Genomic DNA, 12,439 nt, shown 5'->3' with positions numbered 1-12,439 from the left:
TTGTGACCCCATCAGTTTCCAGTGTCTGAAATCAACATGTGTGTGACACTTTATTGTAGCAGTCATAAAGCTCTAAAATATAAAACATTGAGTCAAATCTTGATTTTTCAGTACAAAATGCTATACACACATGATCTGTGTCATGGTGCTGCACTTACAGCTGGATCCCTCGAAGGAAACCCATTTCTTTTCCCAGTTTTTAGGAGTGCTTCAAATCAAACCCAACCTAACTTCCTTTACCCGAAAGGGCAGGCTACTCCCCCCACCCCATCCCTGCTACACTAATTATTTCTTGGAAGCCCTAATAAATATTGTTTCAAAGAATTTTTTTAAAAACTGTTTCTTGTAAAAGCACATTTATTTTAAAATGGGTTGAAGTGGCTTTCCTTAGATATATATAACATATATTCCTTAGAGATATATATGACATTTTTCTTTCCCAAGGGTATACTGTAGCTTAAGAAACCAAAGCCTTTATTCCCAAGACAATAATGCAGTGCACTACTCATTAACTCTGGCACCTGAACCCCATATACACTGATCCCCCAAATCAAATAAAAGCCAGGTAGACCAACATCTTTTAAGAAGTGTAGACACCTATACAGCCATGGCTCCATCACTGAATGATAACAGGAGTTTAAGGCCTTTAAGGTAATGATCTGAGCTCAACAATTTTGATTCATTGCTGGATAGAAAATACTGTGTGAATGTAGATTAGAAGGTGGTCCATTCAGGTCTCACCACCCCTCACACTTCCCCTACAGTTATTCACAGCTCATTTTCCCTCCCCAGTTTCTAGGTGAGAGTTTGGAGAACTAGGCTCTTTGGGCTTTAGGTTCTGGGAGGAATGCAGTGAAATTTTTGGCACTCTCTATTGAGTGATTTACAGGATGCTTCCACTGGGCCATTTGCTTTATGCTTGTGTGACAGGCAGAACTTCTGCTTGGGAGACATTCATTTCAGGTTTGCATTTGCTGGCCCTTCTGGACCCTGTAACCTTAACATTTGAATGAAAAGCATCCTTCCCTGAGAGGCTGCTGCTATAGTGCACTTTGAAAAAACGAATGGCTGTTTTCTTTGAGAGGAATCACGAAAAAGGAAGGACTATACATGTTAAGACTGGCAGAGGAAATAGCCAGGTAAAATAACTTGGAAATATGCTAGCAATTTCTTCCAGGACCATGATCTATGAAAACCAAAGTATTAAAACCAGGATCACTGAAGGCCTCTAATGAACAGTGAACTCCACTCAGGCACCAGGTTAAAGTTTCTGTCTGATAGTATCTAATGACTAATAGCTTGTTCAGTTCAGAGCATGGACTGTCCTGGCTGAGCGGAAGGAAGTACACAAGTGGAAGGAAGGAAGGAAGGAAGGAAGGAAGGAAGGAAGGAAGGAAGGAAGGAAGGAAGTAGTTACCCTGAAGACGGTGGCCCTGAATCACAACTGCTCATGGGACATTTTGTCAGATCTCTCCTCTAGTGACAAGCTAGCTGACATACAAGGAAGGATTTCAGTCAATAACTTAGCAGGGTAAGATCAGAGTTATGTTCCTATGATTTAGACAGGAATAGTCTATCAAGTGTACTTCCACTCTCTGGAAAGCTACAAAGTTAACTGGGAACCTGCAAGGCAAAGGGTCAATAAATTTAAAAAAAAAATCAGAACACCTGCAGTAACAGAGTTCATGTCTGCAAGCATGGATTTTCAAAAGTAAGCCTGGGTTCATACACAAGTACTGAGTCAGGCTCCTTTTTATCTTTTGTAGTCTAGGGTTATAGGTGATTTTGTGGTAGTCAGTCATCCTGTGTAGTACCATGGGATGGAAAGCCATGGGATCCCACTTCTGTCATTGAAGAGGTAAATTGTTACGTCTGGGATTTCTCTGAGTAGACATTTATATTAATTAGGATCCGTGTAACAGACCAAGGGCACGTATCAAAGGGAGAGGTCCAAAAGAACATCAAGGGATGTCTAAGTGTTCCATGGTAGCAGAAATACAGCCTGTTATCATAACTGACCTTGGAAAGATTGGCCACACAGAGCTTAAAGAACTGGAGTGGCAGGGGAGGTGCCTTTTGCTGTTGATGGTCGACTCTTTGCTGCAACAACTGGAAGGCAGTGGGTACATAAGCTCTGGGCCCCTCCCTCTTCCCATCATTGTCTCTTGCATGTGCCCCACTAGAAGAAACAAGAGTCAGGAGTGCTAGGCAATGATGTCCTGATGTTGCTGTCTATATAAAGCATCCTTCTTTAGGAGAGAGAATTTGGGGCTGTGAGGGAAGCAAAAAAAATAAGTCAGGTCTCAATCACCTAAACAGGAAAGAAACTCCCCCTTTGTAAAAGACTATAAGGGTAGAAGTTCCCTTCAGATGAACTACTTTTGTGCTGAGGGTCACTCTCTGATGCACTACCTCTTCCCTAACATGCTCATTCACCCTGGGAACTGTACTAATGTAGGGCAGAGAATTATTCCTTGCTGAGGTAGGGAGAATAATAAAGAAGGGTATTGTTGCCAGAAATACACAAAACCTGAAAGAAACCTTGGTATGAAAGTGTAGTTTCTATAAAGAAGTGTGCTAATTTACAGTAAGGACAAACTGTGTGGCAAAGAGGAAGGAACAAAAAGGATAAAAGGGGTCAGGCTGGAAACAAGGGCTTCTGCTGAGTGCCTGGAGGAGCTTGTAGCATGTCTGCCTGATATGGAAGACTCTCTCAGCTCAGTCGATATAATGACAAAGAAGGGTGAGTGTAAGGGCAGGAAGCAGGATTGGTACCTTTGAACCTGATATAGTGGCTGCTGTAGCCACAGAGGATGTCCCAGATGCAATAGACAAATGCCCAGACTGGTACAGCCAGTGTCCCAGTACATCCAGAAGAAATGTCACCATGAACTGAGAGCTGATTACAATCTAGTTTTCTTACTCAATATGTGTATGTATGACAAGCTTGAAAAGCATCCTCCTGCATCAGCTGTAAAGAGCCTACTACTCAGATGTGGAGATAAGACACAGAGAAGATGAGACATCAAATCAATCAGTATTGGGTCCCAGGGATACCTGGGGTAAAGAGACATCTAGATTTCTGTGAATAGCTGTGGAAAATTCATAGCAATTGCCATCTGAACTGAGAGGAGGCTGAAGCTCTACAAAGCAGAAAGAGCATCAACATCAGCAAATCTTCCTTAGATGGAAGGCACAAGGACAAAATGATGAGTTCCTCATTTGACCGGAGAAGAGGGTAGGAATATGTTTGGCCTGTGTGGTGGTTTGAATATATTTGGCACAGGGAGTGATACTCTTAGGAGGTGTGGCCTTGTTGAAGGAAATCCCTGTAGGTGTAGTCTTTGAGATCCTACTCCTAGCTGCCTGAGGACAGTCTGCTCCTGGCTTCCTTTGGATGAAGATGTAGAACTCTCAGCTCCTCCAGTACCACACCTGCCTGGACACTGTTGTGCTTCCTGCCATGATGATAATGGACTGAGACTCTGAACCTGTAAGCCAGCCCCAATTAAATGTTGTCCTTTATAAAGAGTTGCCTTGTTCATGGTATCTGTTCACAGCAGTAACCCAAACTAAGACAGCCTGAGAGAGGAGGTAGCAGACATGGTTAAAGAAACTTACTGCCAGAAACATTGCATACAAACCACAGGCCAAGAGGAAAATAAGGAATCAGCTAGCTAGGAAGAGTTCAGCCATAAATATAGAGATCAATAGATTTATCTCTGAGTAAATGGAAGATAACACAAGAGGTATTCTTAGAGAAAAGACCTTGTTGAGTTAGGCACAGAGGCTTATGTCTGTAACTTCATCACTCACAGGGACAAGGTAGGAGGATCTCAAGCCCCAGACAATCCTGGGTTATACAGAAAGACCCAGTCCCGAATATAGATATACAGCAACCTTGCCAACTAGAGGGAAACTTCCAGTAAAGAACCTATGACTATGACTCTGAAAATGAAAATGCTATAGAGAAAAAGCAGGGGTGGTGACTGGTCATAGTGAAATAAATATGATAAGCATAGGCTTTAAGTCGCCTAAGAAGAAATCACTAAGGTCATTTTCAAGCTAATCCTAGACCAGATTTGAAGGGCTCATTCCTTGACATTGCTGATTGTCCTTTTGCCTCAAACCCCAAACCTAAGATTCTCCATTAGCAATTTTTCTCTCTTGCTCCCAAAATTAATCAGGACCTAAATTCTATTAATTTCCCCCTAATCCTATTCATTTCATATCAGCTCTCCACCATTTGAAGTCAGGAATCAGCAGTTATCTCTCAAGTGATGTCTTATGCCTCTTCAATCACTTTCCTCATAGAAGCCAGGAGATACTTTCCAAATTAGTAATCTGATCCTATCATCTAATAATTACACGCTTTTGCTAACTATCTCAGAATAAAACCTTAATAGAATATTCTTCTCTCACACATTCCTTCTCTTAATTGTATAGAGCTATGTGCAATATTTTTTTTGCTTGTACTATCTTTATTCAACACTTACTGTTAGTCACGTTTTATTCTGGGATAAGTAACATAATGGTGATTATGCTCCCAGACAGAAGGAATATGCAATCTAGCATCACAGAGTCAGTGACAAATCAATACCTATATCCCCTACTGAAACAGTTATATTAGACAGTCAAAGGAGCATAGTAACAAACATCTTTTACCTCAAACTCAGGCTGAAGTTCAAGATCACCTTCTTAAGTTTTTATAGTATATTTTTTTCTTAACCTTTTTGGGGAACTTCATATGTAAGCACTATATATCATTCCTATCCTTCCTTTCCTGAAACAACTCCTCCCATGCTCTCTCCTTCACAAATTCATATTCTGTAATTATTATCATTGTATGCATATATACATAGATAACTATATCTACACACATACAACAACAACAACAACCCTGAGTCCATTCGTCATTACTTGTATTGTACATGTTTCCCAGCTGACTACTTGATAAAGGACAACTATGTGGGAGCTCTAACAGAGAAAGGGGCATACTACTAGAAAGGAATAGGGAGGAGTCTCTTGCAAGAAGGGAAGACACAGTTTGAGCAGTAGACTAGGATACAGAAACAGAGATTGTAAACTGAGGCTGCTTCTGCAGCCAACCCTGGATTCAGGAGTAGATACAAGGGGATTTGAGAAACATAGTTCCCTAGAACTGATTGTCTGGCATTCATCTACCTACTTGAACAATCACTAAAAGTCCTGACATTGACAATACTTTCCAGCTAACTCAACACAGCCTCATTCTCTTTCTAATACATCTCTCTTCCCTTAAAACCAGCTCTCAGCAACTTCCATATGAATGACCCAGGAAGCAACAGCAAAACAGGTTGCAACTAATGCTTGCCTCCTTCTAACTATAAACCTGTCTCTTCACCATGTCTTAATTTTCTTCATTCCATCAGCTACCACTCTGCCTTTCAATGAGCAACAGTTTGAGATGTCTGCTAAATCTCCTAAGAATTCACCTTTAAAACCAACATAAAGCCCTATTCAAAAAGTTCAGCTATGCTGACCTGCTTTTACAGATCCACTATGCTCATTTTCTCTTCTCCCCACCAGCCCATCTCTTGGAAAGAACAACAAAACCTGTGTAATGATGAAAGAAGGGGGAAAAAAACAAAGGAAACCAAAATCACATCAGAAGAAACAGAAGAAAACTGAATTCTAATTATATACAGTATGAGAATTTATGTAGAAAATCCTAAAGATGTCAACCAACCAAACCCCCCTGAGCTCCCAGGGACTAAACCACCAACAAAAGAGTATACATGGAGGGACCCATGACTCCATCCACATATATAGCAGAGGATGGCATTGTCTGGAAGAGAAGTCCTTGGCCCTGTGAAGGCTCGATGCCCTAGTGGAAGGGAATACCAGGGTGGTGAGGTGGGAGTGTGCAGGTGGGAGGGGGCACATCCTCATAGAAGCAGGGGGAGGGAGGCTTGGTGAGGGGGATCCTGGAGGGGAAACAGGGAAAGGGGATAGCATTTGAAATGTAAATACATAAAATATCCAACAAAAAGAAAAGAAAATCCTAAAGAAATTGATGTGAAACATAATACTTCAAACAATTTAGTTTTGCATACTAACATTAGATATTGAAATTCTTCAATTTAGAATTCTGTTTGTAAGAGCATCTAAAAATAACAGCATCCTCTGAGCATACTTCACAAAGGATAGAAGACAACTTCTCAGTGAAAACTGTAGAGCATTGCTAAGAGAAACTAAGGAAGAATCATATGAATAGTGGAAAAAAATCATGTTCATGATTTTATTAAAAGACTCCAATTCATAGTTCATTAGCTATTCATAAGTTCTCTAAATTATTTTGTCCTTAAGATAGCAATTCCACCCAAATTGATCTATATAGTCAAAGCAAGCCCAGTCAAAATTCAGCAGTCATTGTCACTGAAACTGACATGTTGATTCAGAAATTTACTTATAGATTTGATGGATCTAGAATAGCCAACACAAAGGTGAAAAAGAAGAAAATTGGAGAATTCATGATATCTATAGCAATTAAGATGACACTCAGAGTAATCAGGCTTATGACTGGCAGGGGAAACAATGGCTAGAAATGGCCACACTTTAGTCCATAACATTGAGCAAACATGGCAAAGAGGATCAGAGATTCCTGAACGCATTATATCAATTTCTGTTGCTAATAACACAATGCCACAAGTAGGTTATGAACATGGGCTCATAGTTCTGGAGGTTCAAGGTCAAGGGGCCTCATCGTATGGCTTTGTAGTTGGTAGAGTCTCAAGACAGTGAAGATATCTTGTGATGAGAAAGACAGGGAACCCACATGTGCATCTTTGCTGTTTCCCACTCTTCTTCTGGAGCCACTATAGCCAACACACAGTTCTACCTTGATGACATTGTTTAATCCTAGGACAGCAAAGGCCTTCCTGTCCTCTAATCATGACAGTTTATGTTTCCCAACCTCTTTATATCTCATAATATGGATTGAACATCAACATGAGCTTTGGTGAGAAAATGCCTCTTTCAAACAATAACATGGGATGATTTTTGATAGCCACCTATTTTTTAAAAGAATATCTGTCATTATCTCAAAATACATAAAAATACCTAAATCATAGACTTAAATCAAAGCATAAATAATAATATTTCTAGAGGAAAATAAGGACAAATTCTATTGATATTAGGTTTTGGCAAGGCTTCTGAAATAGGACAAAAAACACATTATAAAGGAAATACAAATAGGATTTAACAATATTATTCTTCTCCTTTTAAAAAGACATTGCTTTTGCAAAACACACACAAAAAAAAAAATGAAGAAGGCAGACCAAAGCGTGGATACTTCATTCCTTCTTAGAATAGGGAACAATATACCCATGGAAGGAATTACAGAGACAAAGTTTGGAGCTGAGACGAAAGGATGGACCATCCAGAGACTGCCCACCTGGGGATCCATCCCATAATCAGCCACCAAACCTAGACACGATTGCATATGCCAGCAAGATTTTGCTGAAAGGACCCTGATATAGCTGTCTCGTGTGAGGCTATGCCAGTGCCTGGAAAATACAGATGTGGATGCCCATTGTCATCTATTAGATGGAACACAGGGCCCCCAATGGAGGAGCTAAAGAAAGTACCCAAGGAGCTGAAGGGGTCTGCAACCCTAAAGGTGGAACAATATGAACTAGCCAGTTCCCCTAGAGCTCATGTCTCTAGCTGCATATGTAGCAGAACATGGCCTAGTCAGCCATCACTGGGAAGAGAGGCCTCTTGGTCTTGCAAATTTTATATGCCCCAGTACAGGGGAATGTCAGGGCCAAGAAGTGGGAGTGGGTGGGTGGGGGAGCAGGGCAGGGGAAGGCTATAGGGGACTTTCGGGATAGCATTTGAAATGTAAATGAAGAAAATAGCTAATAAAAATTGAAAAAATAAAAAGACATTGCTAATCATAAACATACAGACAGTTCACAAAGTGTAAAAAGGTATTCACAGTGGTTGTATTTAACAAAGGACTCACGTTCAGAATACATAAGAAAGTAAGCAACCTAGCTGGGTGAGATGGTGCATACCTAGAATTCCAGCACTTGGGACTCAGAGGTAGGTCCTGCTTAATTCTATAGTGAGTTTAAGACCACACTGGATTACCTGTGATCCTGTCTCAAATACACCACAAAAAGAGATAGGGAGAGAAGGAGAGAAAATACCGTAAAAACAGACAATCCGTTAGAATAGATAATTCCCTAATAAAGGTTTGTGGCTTGAAAATATGTAGAGTGCATTACTGATCTGCAAAGTGAGAATGAAAAATACAATGATAAAGCTGTGCACTTCCATTAGAATGGCCACAGTTAAAAGGATGGGAATTACAACATGTTAATGAGGATGTTAGTCAACAAGAACCCTGCCGAAATGGAATATGGCATAATCACTTAGAAGTTGTTGGGTTCTTTAAAAGTTAAATGTATCATCCAGACATCCATTCTAAGTATTTATACAAAAGAAATTGAAACATATGTCCATGCAATGACTTGTACACAAATATTTACATTAGCTTTGTGCACAATAACAGAACCTGGATACAATTCATAGCAGCGTTATGCACAATTAGCAGAAACTGGAAGGAATCCAGATGCTCCAACAGGTAATAGCTAAACAGTGGAATATTATTAGACAATCAAAAGAAACAAACTTCTAGCATACTAATAAATGAAGAAGAAGAAAAATAACTACTTCCAAGATTATTATGCTTAGTCCAAGAAGGGTGAAGTGAAGACTATGGTTGCATTTATATAAAAACCCCAGTTGCTATGATAAGGTTATGACAGAAAAGCCTTTCTGTGATTCAAACCAAAGGCACTGGGAACAATAGCCAGGGGTCAGAAAGAAACCTTGGTAGGGTTAGATAGATATAGTCTTTGTCTTACTGTGGCAATGATTTCAGACACATGCAAAGCTGTAGCTATTCAGGAAAGCAGTAAATCACCCACCAGCAATACTTCACTGAAGCTGATTTGAAAACAAATCGAAGCAACCAACTGTTGTGAATTCACAAACTAATCTCTGGAATTTGGGCTGAGTTTTCTTTCTAAATAACACAAATTTCCTCCCTAGGCTCATATAAGGAGAGATCTATCCCAAGTTTGTTTCCCCTTCCGTTCCCCTCTTCATCCTATGCCACCTAATATTCTAAGCTTCAAACAATGGTGACCAAAAAGATTGCTTCTAACTAATGGAGAATCCCCAGGTTTTGTTACAGCAGCAAACATCTGTATCTGGCTCTATGTGTTTCTTTTGTTTTGGGGGGGGTGTTTGTTTAATTGATTGATTGATTGATTTTTGTTTTCTCTCAAAGTAGCCTGAGATGGCTGATCTTCATTATCTACCTAAGTGGAGTTAGAAGCACATGGAGTAGTGAGGCACACCTCTTGTGTGTCTGGGAGGGCATGTCTATAAAGGATTGACCAAGACCAGAAGACCCACCCTAAATGTAGATTCCACCACTTCATGGACTAAGGCCCACAAGGAATGAAAGGGAAATGCCAGCAGAGGCTCAGTATTCCCCTTCACTCTGCTTTCTTCCCATGTTCAAGGTAAATAACCATGGATTGAACTCTCTGAAACAGTAAGCAAAATAAATCCGCACTCCTTTGTTTCTGTCAGTGACTTTATCACAATGATGCAGAAGTAACCAGTATATATCCTGTTTGTAAAAGAACTGTAGTGAGAAACAAACAATATACTTATTTGTGTTAACAAACTGTTCAGAAGAACAAGTACCTAGAACCATGTGACTGTGGTTGTTTGATTGATTGGTTGGTTTTTTTTTTCTTTTTTTTTTTTTTTTTTGAAAGAGAATTGCCACCATAGATCAGGTTGGTCTCCAGCATGCCGCCATAGCCCAGGGTGGCCTCCAGCATGCTATGTAGATGAGGCTGACCTAGAACTCCTCATCCCCCCATCTCAACCTCCTACATGCTGGTGCCCTAGGTATGTGTTACCATATTCATGTACTTACATTTAATGACTTTTCTTTTGGTGAGGAATCCTAATGCTGTAATTTCTCATGAACCTCAAGTCAGTCACAATAAATTTTTCTGATCACCCCAAAGGCCCTGCCAGCATCCAGAAACTTTTTTCTATTAATGTGATTTATATACCTAATGGTATTTTGACTAGTGTATGAGAAATACTGCTGTTTTTGAATTCTGCTGTTCTTACATCTCATCCGTATTGGCTGACTCAGAGGAAGGTCATCTCAGTGGAATTATGGGTCTTGCCGACCTCTGTTTCACACTGATGAGTACTAGGTTATTTATAAACTAAAGCCCTGGAAAATGTAAATGCTATTAAATACAATTCTAGAATATTTGATTCCTACTAGTTCTTCTCTCTTTAAAAAGTTTAATAAGAACATCCCCAGATAGTATTATCAAGTTTCTAGAAGTACTACAAGTCAGAAGCTGTCTCCATAGCTATAGGAAGGTAAAAATGTTTGCATTATATACCACATGCACACATACAACTCTGCTGTGAGCTCCTTGCATTATATGGATAATGTATGATCCAGAGATGCACAGAAAACATGAGAGGAAAATCCCAGATAGAAAATATATAAACACAGATCAAATTCTTAAGAAGATGTACTTTGAGCACATATGGAACTTATATGATGGTGCATGCCTATAATCCCAGCACTCATGGGGTACAAGCCAGAAGTTTAGGAGTTCAAGGCCAATACTGACTACTTAGTGAGTTTGTGATCAGCCTGGGCTTCATGAGAATCTGTCTCAGAAAAACAAAAACAAAACAGAACATAGAGAATAAGTTTAAGACTTTAAACTTGGATAAGACTGTTCATGAAGAAAAAGTAGACAGGAAGTCTGTGCCCAGAAATCTCAGAAGGTAATATGGCAGACTTTAGGCTACACGGAGAAAGTAAGTCAGTTGTCTATAAAGCCTTTATTATAATAGGAAGGCCAACCCTATGGTTTCCGTAAATGGCAAAGACATACTCCAAATATATAAGGAACAAAGTGAATGAGTCACAGACCAGTTGGCAAACTTAATGAGAGGATAGAGAAGTGAAGAAATGAAAAGAGAAAGGAACCTTTGGAAAGACAGGATAAATGAGCTCATGGGATGTGACCAAGCAGTCAGGATGTGTTGCACTGACTGACCCTTAGTGGCCTTTCACACAGGACTCCTGGCCATGTCAAGATGGATAGACTTGAGGACTTCTGTAAAGATGTCAAGCAACTCTATCTATTCCAGCTCTTTATGCTCAGGTTTCATTTGGAATCTTTTAAGTCTCTTTACAAAAGCATCTCTGGAATAGCCATTGAAAATGTTTCCATGTTCTCTGAATACTAGGGCAATTCAGTTTCCAGTTTTGAGTCTGCCTCTTCCTGGCTTCACAAGGCATGAAGGAAACCTCCTTTCAGTTCTGCATATCAGCGTGACTTCAGTAACCAGGCAGGGAGCCTAGTTTTGACATTCTCAAGGATCCGTGCTTATGACCAGAGGAAAGCTCCTCCCAAGAGAATTACTGAGAAACCCATGACCATATCCAATTGTCTACATTCATGTGCCACTAGTAGCAAGGACTAGCAGGCTTGCCCTGTGTCTGCTTGGTTTGTGATTATAGGAAATGCTAAGGATTCTGTGTAATTGGTGGTACCCTGTCCAGCTCTAAATTCACACAGAATTTGTTACAGTCAAGAGCTGGGGAACAACAGAAATACTGGGAGAAGCAAACAGATCCCCAGCCAGAGAATCATCAATGGGAATTTTCCCTTTTGAACTACATTAGATTTAAAAATACATTTCTCTGAGTAAAAGGTCACTTAAAATCACAGTCCTGGAAGGGTATGCTAAGTTTTTTAAATGCCGTAATAATGAAGCTGTCCTTTTGGGGTAACAAAGTTGAACTGTAAGCTCTTGGCCTCAGATTTTTAAATTTAAAGACCAAGAGCATAGTTTTTAGTATCTCTCTGTAATTATCGGTTCTATTCAAAAACATATTTCTTGCCGGGCAGTGGTGGCACACACCTTTGATCCCAGCACTTTCGAAGCAGAGGCAGGCAGATTTCTGAGTTCGAGGCCAGTCTGGTCTACAGAGTGAGTTCCAGGACAGCCAAGGCTACACAGAGAAACCCTGTCTCAAAAAAACAAACAAAACAACACAACATATTTCTCACAAGATCTTTGTACATCATTAACTGGGAAAATACAGACATGCGCTCGGGCACGTGTGCGCGCATGTGTGTATGTAAGATTTTTAAAGGCCTTGGCCCTCACTAATAGCTTATAAAACAAGTAGCTGAGACCTTGTGGATATTCCGACACTCATGTATTGTCTTAGTCAGGGTTTCTATTCCTGCACAAACATCATGACCAAGAAGCAAGTTGGGGAGGAAAGGGTTTATTCGGCTTACACTTCCATGCTGCT

The sequence above is a fragment of the Mus caroli genome, chromosome 8, assembly GCF_900094665.2.
Source record: "Mus caroli chromosome 8, CAROLI_EIJ_v1.1, whole genome shotgun sequence".
NCBI lineage: Eukaryota > Metazoa > Chordata > Mammalia > Rodentia > Muridae > Mus > Mus caroli.
This window is presented reverse-complemented; position numbering follows the sequence as displayed.